This window comes from Dasypus novemcinctus, chromosome 19 (genome assembly GCF_030445035.2).
Source record: "Dasypus novemcinctus isolate mDasNov1 chromosome 19, mDasNov1.1.hap2, whole genome shotgun sequence".
Lineage (NCBI taxonomy): Eukaryota > Metazoa > Chordata > Mammalia > Cingulata > Dasypodidae > Dasypus > Dasypus novemcinctus.
In genome coordinates this window covers 20,726,730-20,743,225 of record NC_080691.1, presented here as the reverse complement: position 1 = coordinate 20,743,225, position 16,496 = coordinate 20,726,730, and the positions used below count along the sequence as shown (strand labels likewise).

The 16,496-nt window shown below is 46.9% G+C and overlaps 2 long non-coding RNA genes across 2 annotated transcripts; one reads left to right on the top strand and one right to left on the bottom strand.

Annotated features, from left to right (window-relative positions):
* Positions 1-500: 500 nt before the first annotated feature.
* Positions 501-8,226, bottom strand: LOC131274509 (uncharacterized). The gene is made up of 3 exons (XR_009181735.2): positions 8,030-8,226; positions 4,438-4,548; positions 501-631 (listed from the first exon to the last, which is right to left on the bottom strand). It is a non-coding gene; the product is annotated as an uncharacterized lncRNA (long non-coding RNA).
* A 167-nt stretch (positions 8,227-8,393) lies between these two features.
* LOC131274563 (uncharacterized) lies at positions 8,394-13,705 on the top strand. Its single transcript, XR_009181816.1, has 2 exons — positions 8,394-8,589; positions 12,933-13,705. It is a non-coding gene; the product is annotated as an uncharacterized lncRNA (long non-coding RNA).
* Positions 13,706-16,496: the final 2,791 nt, after the last annotated feature.

The window sequence follows — 16,496 nt, the reverse complement described above, 5'->3', positions numbered from 1 at the left end:
TTGCTGGAGAGAATAGCACACACGGTGCCTGGGGGATGGACAGAGAGGCACGCTGGGTCGTGCCATGTGAGACTGTGGCTCTCAGATCATCGGGAAGCTCTCACGGTGACCTCTGCACCTATGGATAAATGCCCTTCCCACAGGCTGTAAAAGCAGGTTCTCATTGCCCTGAGGAATCTTTCTATCCCAGCCAGGACAACAGAAACAAACCCTGGTAGGCCCCTCGAGGATCTAGATTGGGCCTTGGAGGCCCCATGCCTTGCAGTTGAGGGCCATGAGTGTGAATTCTGGGCAGATCAGGATTTGAATCTTAGTCCCACCACTTCCCAGGCCTCTTTCCTTGGGCAAGTCCTCTCAGCCCTCTGAGCTTCAGTTTCCTCATCGGTACAAGGGAAATGAGAATGGAATCGACCTCCTGTGGAGTGGCAAGGCATAGAGAGATAAAGCAGTATTGCCCCAGCTGTATACATCATTGGGAGTACCAGAGGTGATTGATTATAGGTGGGTCAGAGACCAACAGCTTTTATTTTATTTTTTAGTATTTTGTTTTTTTTCATTGGAGTGGAGGTGGCTCAAGTGGTTGAGCTCCTGCTTCCCACCTGGAAAGTCCCAGGTTTGGTCCCGGTGCTTCCTAAAAACAAAAACAAACAAGCAAACAAACAAAAAACCAACTCAGGTGGAAGTGGCTGAGGCTCAATCAGTTAGGCTCCCATCTACCATATGGGAGGCCCTAGGTTTGCATCCTAGGGCCTCCTTGTGAAGGCAAGCTGGCCTATGCGCCATAGATAGCTGATGGCCCGTACACCGTGGAGAGCTTGTGCAGCAAGATGATGCAGCAAAGGGAGACAAGCAGACACAGAGAAAACGCACAGCGAATGGACACAGAGAAGAGACAGCAAAAGAATGGAGCAAGCTGCAATGGGGTGGAGGAAATAAATCTTTTTAAAAAACAAAACAAACTCGGGAGCCAATGTGACTCATTGTTTGAGTGCTGGCTTCCCACATACAAGGTCCTGGGTTCAATCCCCAGCCCCGGTACCTAAAAATAAAATAAAATAAAATAAAATGTAGTCACATATATATAAAATATAAAATTTGCCATTTTAACCATTTTTAGTAGACTTCAGTGGCATTCATTACATTTACAATGTGCTACCATCACCACCATCCTTTATCAAAACCTTTTCATGGGAAGCGAACTTGGCCCAGTGGTTAGGGCGTCCGTTTACCACATGGGAGGTCTTGGCCCAGTGGTTAGGGCATCCGTCTACCACATAGGAGGTCCACGGTTCAAACCCCAGGCCTCCTTGACCCGTGTGGAGCTGGCCCATGCGCAGTGCTAGTGCGCGCAAGGAGTGCCCTGCCACGCAGGGGTGTCCCTGCATAGAGGAGCCCCACGCGCAAGGAGTGCGCCCCGTAAGGAGAGCTGCCCAGTGCGAAAGAAAGTGCAGCCTGCCCAGGAATGGTGCTGCACACACGGAGAGCTGACACAAGATGACGCAACAAAAAGAAACACAGATTCCTGTGCTGCTGACAACAAGCAGACAAAGAAGAACACGCAGCAAATAGACACAGAACGGACAACTAGGGTGGTGGGGGGGTGAGAAATAAAATAAATAAATCTTTTAAAAAAAAAACACCTTTTCATAACCCAAACAGAAATTCTGTCCCCATTAAGCAATAACTTTCCCATCACACACACCCCCATCCCCTGGTCACTGCTAATGTATTTTTTATCTCTATGAATTGGCTTATTCTACTTATTTTATAAAAGTGGAATCATACAGTTTTTGTTCATTGCTATCTGGCTTCTTTCACATAGCATAATGATTCCAAGGTTCATCCATGTAGTAGCATGCATCGGCATTTATTCCTTTTTGCGACTGAATAATATTACCCAGTGGCTTTTACTTTAATAATTACCTGTGTATTGTTGGGGTTATGATTGGCTTGTTATGGCCAGTGATGCTGGTTTTACATCAATGGCAGTGACCAAAAATTCCTTTTCAAAAAAATTTATTGAAATATAAAAGAGGGAGCCAAAGCAAGAAACAATTTAAATCAAACGTAGAACAGGTGGAACATTTTAAAAAGCGTGACATCAGATGACTAAAGCCAGACATGCAGAGCTAACACCCCATGGCTGGCACCTAGTAGGTGCCCACCAAAGGCTGTGGACTGAGATGGATGGCAGTCGACACAAGCCGTGGGCAGCCAGGCTGCAGCTGGATGGAAACGCCTGAGAGGGAAGGCGGCAGTGGTATGTGACCTCGAGGGACTGATGCTCTGAGGAAGTGCCAGGGTCGCCCCAGCTGATTCCAGCGGTTCTTCAGTGGAAGCATGAATCTCGAAAGAAATGAGTCCAAAAGAAGACATCCCTGGTACTAGGCCCTGCCACTGGAAGCTGCGACTTCTAATCCGCTCTCGGGGCTGGGAGAGCCTCCCACCTCGAGTGCCTGACCCCTCTTGACGGCTGTCATCACACCCGAGGCGGAGGAGGAGGGGGCCCAGAGCCCATCTCTGCAAGATCAACGCTTCAGGCTGCCGGAGGTGCCACGGGGACTGGCCAGGAGATGACCAGGTCATCCACCCTCTGGGGCTTGGGGGGCAAAGTCTTCCCTGGAGAGGGGAGTAGAAGGGGCCCCAGACTCGGATGGCTTTAGCAGGTGCCTAAGGCTCCTAGGGTGCTCTAATAGCTTACCATAGGCTGGGTGGCCTAAAATAACAGGAATTTCTTCTCTCACCGTCCTGGAGGCCAGAAGTTCAAAACCAAGATGTTGGCAGGGTCGGTCCCTTCTAGAGGCTCCGAGGGGGCCTCTGTCCCCTGCCTCTCTCCTAGCTTCTGGGGGTTTCTCACCAGCCTTGGTGCCCTTTGGCCTTAGACACATCACCCCAATCTCCCCCTTGGCTTCACCTGGGCATCTTCTTCCCTGCATGTCTGTGTCTTGGGGTCTAGATTTCCCTCTTCTTATGAGGACACCAGTCATATTGGATTTAGGGCCCACCAGTTTGACCCCAGCTTAACTTGATTCCACCTGCAAAGACCCGCTCTCCAAATAAGGCCACCTTCCCAGGTTCCGGGTGCTCCTGCATTTTGAGGGGACATTATTCAACCCAGGACAGGGGATCGGACAGGGAAGGAAAGGAATAAAGTTGGCAGGTGTGAAACAAGGCTCCCGGGGATGGCGTCTCGCTGGAGGTCCGATCCTCCGAGGTGCCTCACACAGCGTACGGGGTCTGGTCATAAGTGCCTGGCGCAGCCCCTGGCCCCCAGGCAGTGCTCAAGAAGTGGGAGCGACGGTTACTGGGATTGCTCATCAGCCTAATGGAGGCCCTGCGGGGTGCTCAGGGGAGCTCAGCGCCCTGCTCATTCCCTGACCCTGTCTATTAGTCAGCGTTCTCTAGGGAAACAGAATCAACAAGGGCTATCCGTCGATAGTAAGAGATTTATCAGAGTCTCTCACGCAGCCGTGGGGATGCACAAGTCCAGGTTCTGCAGGCAGGCTGCAACCAGGAGCTCTGATGAAAATCTTGATGAGTTCTGGGAGACACTGGCTGTCTAAAGATGAGCTGGGAAATTCTCTCTCAATGCTGGAATCACTTCCCCTTTTAAGGGATTCAACTGATTGGGTTAAGCATCACTCACTGCGGATGGCAATCTCCCTGACTGATGTAATTATAACCAGCTATCTATGATTTCCCACTGCAGTAAAGTCACTGTGACTAAAGTCCATAAATGCCCTTGTATTACAGTTAGCCCAGTGCTTGCTTGACCAAACAACTGGGCCCAATTACCTGGCCGAGTTGACACAATGGCCTGACCATCACACTGTCCTACCAAGGAACATGATGAGAACAACCAGGTGTAGGGGAAGAAATGACCATTCAACCATCACACATTCCTCCCATTTCCATTCCTTCTCTGGTGAATTCCATGAGCTATTCCCCAGCAGTAAATAGAGATGAAGAATATAAATTTTGAAAACTCTTACTACCTCCTGACCCAAGGAGTAGTACAGGGACAGTGGAGTAATGCTTAGAGCTGAAAAATAAACTGTTAGGTTGACGTGCTTGAATGTACTGAGAGAGTTATACTAAGAGTAGAGAGTCTAGAATGAGTTACTGTATTGAGAAAATACAAAAAGTTAGGAAAACCAGTCCTTATCGTCCATGGTTGAGAGATAATAGGTATCTGGATCGGGTAAGAGATAACAGATTAAAGATCTTGTTTAGAAAAATGGAGGTAATACACAGGGGAAATTGAGACCACTAAAAGGGTTGAAAGTTACTGCTTCAGAAAAGTGGAAATCCAGGGTGAGGAGAGTTGAGGCAGGGACCCCGGCATGACCTGGTGGTTGACTCTCTCAGCGCCCATCCCAGCCTCCTTTCCCTTGCCTTTCTACTGCTGAGACCGAAAAACTAAAGAAAAAGCCTCACCTTCCCAGAGTCCCTTGCGACTGGGTGGTCCCAAGACACAGTCCTGACGAGGGGACCTAATCGGCCATCTGGTGGGAATTCCTGGGACGGTCTTTGCTACCATCGTCCTGCCTGGAACACAGATGTAATTGATGATGTCCTCTTGTGCTCAGGAGGGAAAGACCAAGGAAATGAAAGAAACCTCTGACCTGATGCCGTGGAGTCGCTTGCCCGACCTTCTCCCTCCCCCGACTCTGACTCTCTTGCTGTGAACAAAGGCGCCATTAAAATCACCCCTTAGCTTAGGTGACCAGCAGCTGGTTTTCTGTTCCTCGCAGCCATGTGCAATCCATAGCAGATACAAGAATTGACTTTTTCATCAGTGTGTCTGCAGTATTTTGATACAAATTACAATTAAATTTAAAAGCTGGTGAATAAAGGGCTTGGAACTGGCCCCAGGGACTAGACGGTTTTTCGGTCAAGGTCCAGTTCCCTTTCTAGTTCCCCAGTAGCTCCTGGGAATTTGCTCCCATGCTCTTCAGTCAAACCCTTCTCTGGCAGTGGGGGGAGAATACTGGCGATGTCGTGGCCTTGATGACAATCCCATTACAGTCCTGGGCTTCATATCCTGACATTTATAGATTTTCCTTAATACTGTGAATTAAGAGAATTGTGCGGCAGTCCAATTAATTCAGTGAACTTTCCAGGACTAACACAAGGCAAGGCTTGATTATGTGGGAGAAGCCTGAGCTCCTTTCTGTAGCTTGCTCTTTTCTTTGTGATAAAGACACTTCATAAAGACCTCAAACACACTTTTCTGGATTCCCCTCTACCCCAACCCTTTTTTTTTTTCAAAGTTACCTCCCCCTCCAGGAGGTTAGACCAATTAGCTGAGAATCAGAACCTTAGGTGTCATCTTGGATACTTTCCTCATCTACTCTACCCTCAACTTCTCTATTTTACCTCCTCTAAACCTTTCAAGGCTGTCTCTCCTCTATCTCCCCTGCTACCATCTTGGTCCAAGCCACCATCAAATATGTTTGATCAACTGATAGAGCATCCACCTACCACATGGGAGGTACCCCAGGGTTCAAACCCAGAGCCTCCTGACCCATGTGGTAAGCTGGCCCATGCGCAGTGCTGATGCACATAAGGAGTGCCCTGCCACACGGGGTGTCCCCCGCGTAGGGGAGCCCCACGTGCAAGGAGTGCGCCCCATAAGGAGAGCCACCCAGCGTGAAAAAAGCGCAGCCTGCCCAGGAGTGGCGCCGCACACACAGAGAGCTGACGCAGCAAGATGACGCAACAAGGGAAGTGGACTTGGCCCAGTGGTTAGGGTGTCCGTCTACCACATGGGAGGTCCGTGGTTCAAACCCTGGGCCTCCTTGACCCGTGTGGAGCTGGCCCATGTGCAGTGCTGATGCGCGCAAGGAGTGCCCTGCCATGCAGGGGTATCCCCCGCGTAGGGGAGCCCCACGCGCAAGGAGTGCGCACCGTAGGGAGAGCCGCCCAGTGGGAAAGAAAGTTCAGCCTGCCCAGGAATGACGCCGCACACACGGAGAGCTGACACAAGATGACACAGCAAAAAAAAAAGAAACACAGATTCCCATGCCACTGACAACAACAGAAGCAGACAAAGAACAGGCAGCAAATAGACACAGAGAACAGACAACTGGGGCGGAAGGGAGGGAAGGGGAGAGAGAGAAAAAAAAAAAGATGACGCAACAAAAAAAGAGACACAGATTCCTGGTGCCGCTGACAAGAATACAAGCAGACACAGAAGAATACACAGCGAATGGACACAGAGAGCAGACAATAGGGGGGAGGGGAGAGAAATAAATAAAATAAAAAATCTTTAAAAAAAAAATGTTTGGTCAAGTTCTTCTCTGTTCAAACCCCTCCAGTGGCTCCATCTCATGCACCCTGAAAGCCAGTGGCCCACCTGGCCCCACGAGACCTCTCTAGCTTTATTCTTCCTGACTCTTTCTCTCACTCTTTCTATTCCCTTCACCTTTTGCCAGGGCCCCTCCTACCCTAGGATCTTTGCCTGGAATGCCCCACTACCCACATGCTTTGTCTTTCACCTTCTCAACTCCTATTCACCCTTTGGCAGTAACTCAGTCATCACCTCCTCTAAGAAGCCTCCCCAGATTCTCAGAACAAAACTAATACCGTTGCTATGCACTCTTTCACCACACTTGCAATTTTACATTTATCTGCATGATTCTTTGGTTTCTCTCTCTCTCTTTCTCTCTCTCTCTCTTTCTCTCCCCACCCCCTCCCCTTTTTCTAATGAGACCTCCCAAGGCAGGTTCCAACATTCCTCATTGTAGCTGCAGCACCAGAATAGTTCCTGACACATAGCAGGTGCTTAATAAATGCTTGGAGGATGAATGGATGCTGGCAGACAGAAGGAAAGAGCTGATGTGGACAGTGTGTGGCACGAGGGCTTGTAAGCACAGCCAAACTTGGGGTAAGAAACTATCCTCCAAGGCATCTCAAAACATGCTCTGTTAGAAAGGGTAAAACTAACAGAAAATCCAGCTAACATAGCCCAAAATAGGGGTAGGCAAACTGCGGCCCAAGGGGTCAATTCAGCCTTCTACCTGTTTTTTAAGTAAAACAAACACAACCATAACCATGTGTTTACATAGTGCTGCTTTCATGATGGCAGTGTACAGAGACTGTATATATAGCTCACAAAACCTAAAATATTTATTTACCCTCTGGTCCTTTACAGAAAAAGCTTGCTGAACCTTATTTGAAACCAAAAGAGGTTGCTTTTCCTCATGTAACCATAAGTCTGGTGTCAGTGGTTCCTGGGTTGGCTTACTGGCTGAGTAATATTCCAGCACTGGGCTAGTGTTTCTGTTATTCTCTTGGCCTTCCCCACAGGGTCATAAGGTGGCTGCCACAGCTCCAGGCATCACATTTGCACACAACTGCTTTTGGAGAAGGAAGTAAAGGGAGGAATGGAGCAGAGAGATTCTCCTATAGCACACTTTCATTAGGGAAGAAATATTTTCCCAGAATCCCAGAGATTCTCCCACGCACCTGGCTGGCAAGTACTGGGTTGCGTGCCCACCCTCTAGGCTAGGAGCTGAGCCCACCTTCCCTGAATCCCTGAACAGAGTAAGGTCCTGCCAGCAAGGAAGGAGAGAGGGACGTGCTCTTAGATGGGCAACCCCGGTGTCTGCCAGAACTTTCCCTCCTGTGACAGTTCCCCCTCCATAGTGGCACCTGCCTCTCTCTTAGGGTGGGAATTGCCCTAATCCAGGAAAATCACCAAGGCCTCAGGGTAGAAGCGAACCCCCTCTCCCCAGGGTAAAAGGAAGCTGATTCGCTCTGTGTAAGACAGGGAGAAGAATTCAGAGCTTCAGCGGGGAAGTAGGAGCGAGAGGGTGAAGAGAGGGGAGGGAGCCAGCGAGCTGGTGGCCCAGTTGGAAGTCGTCTGTCCCACCCCACGCCTCCTTTCACCAAATCAGGTGGCGTCACTACATCCAGGAATGTTTATAAAAACCAGGCTAGACCGGCTAAAGCAAAAAACAATACAACTTTGAAAAAGCATGACTAAATAGCCGCGTGGAGGGAGAGGATAAAGAGTCAGCTTTACCCAAGGCTGAAAACATGGGCTCTGATGGCTAGCTCTCTGCTCTAGTTCCTCCTTCACAGCCCCAGAGTCTTCCTCCCAGCACTGGGGGGCTGCCAGCAGCACCTGGAGAGGGAGCAGCCCTTTGTGCTCCAACCAGAAAAGAGTGTCTCTTTCTTCAACTTGTATTAAAAAATCTGTAGTTTCCCTGGATGACCCCAGCTTGGTTCCGTGCCATTCTTGAACCAAATCGCTGTAGACAGAGGACAGGTTGTCCTGATTGCTTGGCCTGAGCCACCTGCTCCACCCCTAGAAAAGAGGGCCAGTTTCCCAGAAGTCCCTGGTTCAGGGGGGAGGGGAAGGGTGACCAGGAGAAAGTGCAAAGCATGCTGGGAAGCCAGAAACAGCCAGTGTCCCTTCACTCAGGGTCCCCCTGGGGTCCTGCAGGAGCCCCAGAGCACTCTTGGGGTGCCTGGGCACAGGAGGGGGGAGCAGAGCCCAGGGAGCTGAGGAGGAGAGGGGTCCAGGAATTCAGCCACCTGGGAGGAGCCTGTGGAGCCAGCTTCGTCTACACTGTTAGCCAGGTCATCAGGGCCGGGACCGCCCCCCCCCCCCAGCATTTGGGTAAACTGAGGCACCTTTCTTCTCTCTCCCGCATCGCCAGGAACGCTGTTCTTTCTGAATACATCACAGCTAGCAGCGGCCTGCGGGGAGATGTGGTCGTTACCATCTCAGGGGGGAGGCCCCTGAGGCACCAGAAGGTCACAGTGCCTCACACCGCGGGATGTGGAGGCCTCGGGATTTGAACCCGCAGCCGCCACGACTTCCCCACGGGCCAGACCTAGACGGGGAGGCTGGGCGGGAGTGCTTCCTACTGTCAGCGGGGGGAACACCACGCCCTGTGCTTTGGGGCCCGCGTTTGCTTGTCAGGAGGCAGCAGACCGAGGCGCTCCCCGCTTTGGGGCGACCGAACCGCTACCAGAAAAATGACCCATCTAGTGGCGCGGGGAGGCCGGCTTCCTCGGTGGATTCCGCCCTACTTTGCATGCCTCGCTTAATTACCAAAGCCCCGGCCTCTCTCTGCGGCGGCTTCTCTGCCGAGCAGCTCCCCGCCCTCCCTCCCGAGAGCCGCCTCTCCTCGCTGCAGCCCAGCCCGGCCTCCTCTCGGCGGCCACCTCCCGGCCTCTGCCGTCCCCACTTCCTCCTCCTCGCCTGCAGGGGGGAGGAGAGGGGAAAGAAGGCCTTGCCGGGACAGGGCAGCTCTGCCTGGTTGAGTCTCCATTTTGTGAAGTCCTGGTGCCAAGCCTGGCCTCTACTTCACATGAACCCCCACGTAGATGCTCCAAAGAGGGAAGCAGTCCAACGACAGGGTCAAGGTCAGAGATTGGTTCCGCCCATTCTCTCCAGCCTCCTATCTGGGGGCAAATCATTTACAAACAGCCTGATTCGGGGCCAAACCTGTGTGGGAAAGAGCCAAGGCCCTAAATTCAGCCAGACTGGGATTCAAGTCCCAGCCTGCCAAAGCCTGCCCAGGTGCCCTTCATCTCTGTGGGTCTCAGTTTCCTCTCCTGTAAAATGGAGTAATAGCAGAAATCAGATTGTTGGGAGTTACATGATAATGCATGGAAATCACTTAGCACAGAGCCTGGCACCAAGTAAGCGCCTGATTTTTTTTTTCAAGGAAGCTATTGTTGTCATCATTACCATCGGAGTCAAGACAATTAATTCGTGGCTTCCCAGGGCGCTGTGCACACTGCCTGTGGCAGTTTGAAATTATTTTATGAAGCCCCAAGAGAGAGAGATTATGTTTGTGAACTAATCCATTCCTGTGGGTGTGAGACCCTTTCCATTGACTAGGTCAGTGAGGCGTGACTCGGGTTGAGTCTCCGCCCTCTTGCTGGTCTGATAAAAAAGGAGACACAGGAAAAAGAAAGCCCGTAGTTGGTCCTGCCATGTGAGAGAAAGGACTCCAGTTTCACCCACAGCTGAGCTGCAAGGAGAGCAACCCCTGAGAGACTCAAAGAGCTGAGGCGCAGGGAACAACGAGCCAGACGCCTGATAGCTTACAGCTGAACTCAGGAAGAAAGCAGAGCCGCCCAGACTGAGGCAGGTGGCCCAGTAAGAGACCAGTCCTTTGCCAGGTTTGCCTTCAGCTGCAGGAAAGGGGAGACCTTGACAGAGACTGGCGACCATCTTGTTTTACCACGTGGCAGCTGACTTTGGTGAGAAAGCACCTCTTATGGTGCCTGCAGTTGGACTTTTCACAGCCTCGAAACTGGAAGCTTCTACCCCAAATAAATCCCATTTATAAAAGCCAACAGATTTCTGGTACTTTGCATCGGCAGCCCTTTGGCAGATTTAAACACTGCCCTTGGAGAAGCAGCATCAAGGATGCACCGAGGACACAGGCTCTACAACCCGTCTCTGTGGCTTTAAATCCTGGCCCTGTCGCTTCCCAGCTGTGTGATTTTGGGCAAGTTACTCTACCCCTCTGTGCCTCAGTTGCTTGAGCTTGAGAAGAGTGATAATAAGAGTACCCACCTCACAGGCTTGTTGTGAGGATTAAATGAGATCGGACTGGTGGAAGGCTTAGCACAGCACTTGGCACAGAGTTAGCAGTCGATGAATTCAGCACAGAGTTAGCAGTCAATGAATTTGGCTCTTGGTATTACTTGGCACTTGCTAAGTTTTCAGCAAATGAGACCTGTCATCTTGCAATGGTGGGATTTGATCAGTGGTAGGCTGGTGACAACCGCCTGTCCTAAAAAAATTAGTGTACGCATGTATGTACATACCAGAGCTTAGAGTGGTGTAGAATACACAATTTACAAATAACAATAAAATGAATACCATTTCACTGATTTTTGCCAAACTCTTGTGTCCATACTCCATCTCTGATTGCAAGTCAGCTACGATCTGGCTAATGGAGTTGCACCCCAACCACGGGTGTATTTCCCATGTGAATGTTGGCTGGTATTTTCATTTCCATTTGGGAGGAAGATGAAAGGAAAATGATGTAGACCTATGTTGGTGCTTCAGTCCTCATCAATGACACGAACAACTTCTTCTGCTTAATTGAAATTAATTCACACTGAGAGATATTTCCCCAGGATAATGGGTACAACACAAGATACTTTTAAGTTTAATATGTATTATTAACACTTTCTCCATCTTCTTCTTAAGACTAGATGATCAACCAAAGCAAGCCCTGATTTGTAGCATGTGCCAATTTCCATAGTGTAAATGCTCTCACCATGGCTGAATTCAAGCTACAAAGGTGAAGTCACTGCACGTGGGGTTGGAAGAGATGTGCAGACACACTGCTAGGTATTACTTCCACCATTCAGATACAAGAGACTATTTAACCTCAAGAACATAAATAATAGCAAAATGTATAAAATAATTAGAAGCAAAGAGTATTGATTATTTATTACCTTTACTTTTAACCTATTTTTTAAAAGATTTATTATTTTTTTTATTTCTCTCCCCTTCCCCCCCCGCCCCCATTGTCTGTTCTCTGTGTCCATTCGCTATGTGTTCTTCTGTGACCGCTTCTGTCCTTATCAGCAGCACCAGGAATCTGTGTTTCATTGTGTCATCTTGACGTGTCAGCTGTCCGTGTGTGCGGTGCTATTCTTAGGCAGGCTGCACTTTTTTCCACACTGGGAGGCTCTCCTTGCAGGATGCACTCCTTGCGCGTGGGGCTCCCCTGCGCAGGGGACACCCCTGCGTAGCAGGGCACTCCTTGCGCGCATCAGCACTGCGCATGGGCCAGCTCCACACGGGTCAAGGAGGCCTGGGGTTTGAACCACGGATCTCCCATGTGGTGGGTGGACGCCCTATCCATTGGGCCAAGTCCGCTTCCCGAAATTAATCTATTTGCACATAAGATTATATGATTTTAAATAATTGCTGTGTTTAATTGGGGAATAAAATATGGACTGGAGTGGACTTACTGGTATTCTACTAAAGACTTGTGATTCTAGCAATGGAAGAAATTATATCATTGATGTGAAGACAGTGGCCACTGGAGTTGCTGAAGGCAGGGAGAAGGAAAAAGGGGTGTAATATGGGGGCATCTTCAGGACTGGGAATTGTCCTGAATGACATTTCAAAGACAGATACAGGGCATTATATATCCTGCCAGAACCTACGGAATTGAGTGGGAGAGAGTGTAAACTACAATGTAAACTATAGTCCATGCTGTGTGGCAATGCTCCAAAATGTGTTCATCAATTGCAATGAACGCACCACACTAATGGAAGAAGTTGTTAATGTGGGAAAAGTGGGAAGTGGGGGGAGTGGGCCACATGGGAATCCCCTATATTTTTTTATGTAACATTTTATCTAATCTATGTATCTTTTAAAAATAAAAAAATATATTTTTTTAAGTATATTAAACAACCTAGAAAACAAACAAACAGCTTGCAAAATTCCTGAAAACTTAGCCATTGGATCTCAGGAGCCCGTAAGAACTACCCCCAACATACCACTGGTTTTGAGATCTAAATCCACAGAGAAAAGTCTCAAGAAAGACAAAATAAGGAAAGGTATCAAATAATATCAGAGATGAGTGTTTTTTATTAGGCATAAAGAAGAATTTCCGGTACTTGAGGGGACTCAAGTACCCTCATTACATTAGATTGCATTTCCCTAAGATAGACACAAAAATCTTTCCCCTTCCTAAATGCTCTTCTAGAACCCTGCAACTCCCTATCATGGAGTTGTTGTCCCGTCCCTTTGAACTAGGATGAGCTTGTGATTGCCTGGAAAAAATAGCATGTGGGAGAAGTGGTAAGATGCGACTTCCAAGGCCAGGTCATAAACAATGGTGCAACTTCTTCCTTGTGGGCTAGAACACTCACTTTATTTATTTATTTGTTTGTTTGTTTATTTGATTTTTACATTTTTTTATTATTTTTTTTAGGAGGCACCGGGGATTGAACCCAGGACCTCATACATGGGAAGCAGGTGCTCAAACCACTGAACTACACCCGCTCCCTGGAACACTCACTTTTGACAGCTTCAGCTGTCTGCCTGCCCTGAGACCTCCATATTGTGAGGAAGCCCAAGCTGGCCCAGGAGAGATCAGCTGGAGAGACCCTGACCCACATGATGGGAGAGCTGCTGGTCAGTTCCCAGCTGCTCCCTGCTGCTCCAGCTCTAGCCACCATCTGACTGCACCTGCATAAGAGCCCCCACGCATGAGATCTTCCCGTGGAGATGCTAAAAGCCTAAAGGGTCCTGAGGAGTTTGATATGATTATGAATTCCAAAGATAGATACTGGATTATGTTTGTATAATCTGGTCTATACCTGGGTGTGATTAAATTACAATTAGGACTTTGATTGGGCCAAATCATTAGGATGTTGATAAATGTAGATAAAAGGCAGGACAAAGGACAGAGTTGAGGGGTTTTGATGTTGGAGTTTTGATGTTGGAGTTTGATGCTGAAGCCTTAAGCTGGAGCCCCAGGAGGTAAGCTCACAGAGGAAAGAGAAACAAGCCCCAGGAAGAGAGGAACACTGAGCCCAGGAAGAAGCAAGCCCTGGGAAGAGAGAAAGTCTGAACCTTCACAGCCATCGGCAGTCATCTTACTCCAACATATGAAAATAGACTTTGGTGAGGGAAGTAACTTATGCTTTATGGCCTGGTATCTGTAAGCTCCTACCCCAAATAAATACCTTTTATGAAAACCAACCAATTTCTGGTATTTTGCATCAGCACCCCTTTGGCTGACTACTACAGGCCCTGAGGAGGACATCAATGAGGACTTAAAGTCAGGAAGCTGCTACTGGAAACTGGAGGAAAGGGGATCTTGTGATGTGGTGGCAGAAAGTTTGTCACCTGTATAAGCGGAAAAGAGAAATGGGTCTACTGATCTCAAGCATGTAGCAGAATATTGGAAGTTTGGAAGTGCCAGCTGGCTGCTTCTTGCCAACTATGACAATAACTAAAGAATAAACCATTAAATATGGAGGGGCCAGGACCTACTGGGCTAGAAAACAAAACTCTTTCTCTCCAGATGGCAAAAAATTCTCAAATTGAGAAAGGACCTCAGACTTCTATTACCTGATTTCAAGACTTACTCTAAAGTTACAGTAATCGAGAGAGTTTGGTACAGTGAAAAGATGGACACTTAGATCAATGGAACAGAATAGAGTCCAAAATACACTCGCTCATATATGGTCAACTGATTTTCAGCAAAGGTGCAGAGGCAATTCCTTGGAGAAAGAGTCTTTTCAACAAACAGTGCTAGAACAATTGGATACCATATGCAAAAAATATGGTTCATCCCTAGCGCTATATACAAAAATTAATTTGTAATGGTTCTTAGACCTAAATGTAAAACCTAATACTGTAAAACTTCTAGAAGATGACATGGGAGAAACTCTTTGTGAGTTAAGTAAAGATTTCTTTTATGGGACACAAAAACAAAAATCATAAAAAACAAAATTAATAAAATGGACTTAATACAAATTTAAAATTTCTGCTCTTCAAAAGACATTGTTAAGAAAATGAAAAGACAAGGAACCACATACTGGGAGAAAATAATTTGCAAAACATGGATCTTCTAAAGGTCTGGTATCCAGAAAATATATATATACACATATACATTCTGAAAAATTAATTTAAAAAAAGAAATTCAATTTTATTGAAAAACAAACAACCTAATTTAAAATGGGCAAAACACTATCCACTCCACTGAATCGCTTTTGCACTTGGTCAAAAATCAGGTGTCCATTTATGTGTGGATCTATTTCTGGACTCTAGTCTATTCAATTGATCTATTTGCATATCTTTATGCCAATACCACACTCTCTTGAATACTGTAGTGTGATAATAAGTCTGAAAATCAAAGTGTTAGTTCTCTGACTTTCTCATTCTTTTTCAATGTAATTTTGGCTATTGTAGGTCCTTTGCATTTCCATATGAATTTTCGAATCAGCTTATCAATTTCTACAAAAAAGTCTGCTGGGATTTTTTATCAGGATTGCATTAAATCTATAGCTCATTTTGGGAAGAATTGACACCTCAATATTGAGTCTTCCAACCTATGAACATGTATAGCTCTCCATTTATTTAAGACTTCCTTAATTTCTCTCAGCAATGTTTTGCAGTTTTCCATCTACAGGCCTTGTACATCTTTTGTCAGATTTACCCCTAAGTATTTCTTAACTTCAATGCTGCCATAAATGGTTTTGTTTTTTAATTTTATTTTCCTATTGTTCATTGTCTGCATATAGGAATACACTCGATTTTTGTATAATGATCTTGTATCCTGAAACCTTGCTAAATTCACTTACTAGCTCTAGTAGCTTTTTTGTAAATTCATCTGATTTTCCACATAGATGATCATGTAATCAGCAAAAAAAAAAAAGCAGTTTTACCTCTTTGTTTCTGATCGTAAGGCCTTTTATTTCTTTTCCTTGCCTTATTGAACTGGCTGTAACCTCTAGTACAATGTTGAATAGAAACGGTGAGAGCAGATATCCTATCCCTCATTCCAAATTTTAAAATTATTCAAACTGGTTCATAGTTTTAAAAAATCTAAAACTATAAAAAAGAAAAATTTTGTGAGCTTTAAGTGAAAATTTCTGAAATACATCAAAAGCATGAGTCATTAAAAAAATTGGTAAATTGGATTTCAAAACTAAAAACTGCTCTTTGAAATGTACTATTAAGGGAATGAAATCATATCACATACTGATAAAGAACTTGTATCCACAATAAAGAAAGAACTCTCAAACTCAAAAATAAGAAAATAATTGACCCGATTTTTAAAATGGCAAAAGATTGAAAAAGAACACTTCACCAAAAAATTTATATAGATGGACGTGTTCAGCATCACCAGCCATTAGGGAAATGCAAATTAAAACCATAGTGCCATACCCTAAACACCTATTAGAAAGACTATCATTTAAAAGACCAACCATTTAAAAGGTGAAAGAACTGGAGTTTTCATACACTGCTAACAGGAAGGCAAAGTGGTATATCCATTTTGGAAAACAGTTTGGCAGTTTCTTTAAAAATTAGACATATACCTGCTGTATGACCCAGCCATTCTTCTCCTTGGAATTTACCCAAAAGAAAAGAAAGCTGTGGCTGGCCAAACAATTCCCCCCACCAGATTTATCCACACCCTCATCCCTGGAACCTGGGATTATGTGACAGGACAAGGCAGAAGAGACCTTGCAGCCGTGAATAAGAATCCTGAAATGGGGAGATTATCATGAATTAGCCAGCTGGGCCCCAAATGCAATCACAAAGGTCCTACCAGTGTCAGAGTGATGCCGTGTGGGCAAGACTCGAGTGTCCACTGATGACCTTGAAGGTGGACAAACGGGCCATGAGCCAAAGAATACGGGCGGCCTTTGGGAGCTGGAAAAAGCAGGGGAACAGGTTCTCTCCTAGAGCCCCAGAAGGAAGGCAGCCCTGTGGACACCTTGATTTTGCCCACTGAAGCCCATTTCCGGCTTCTGACCCGCAG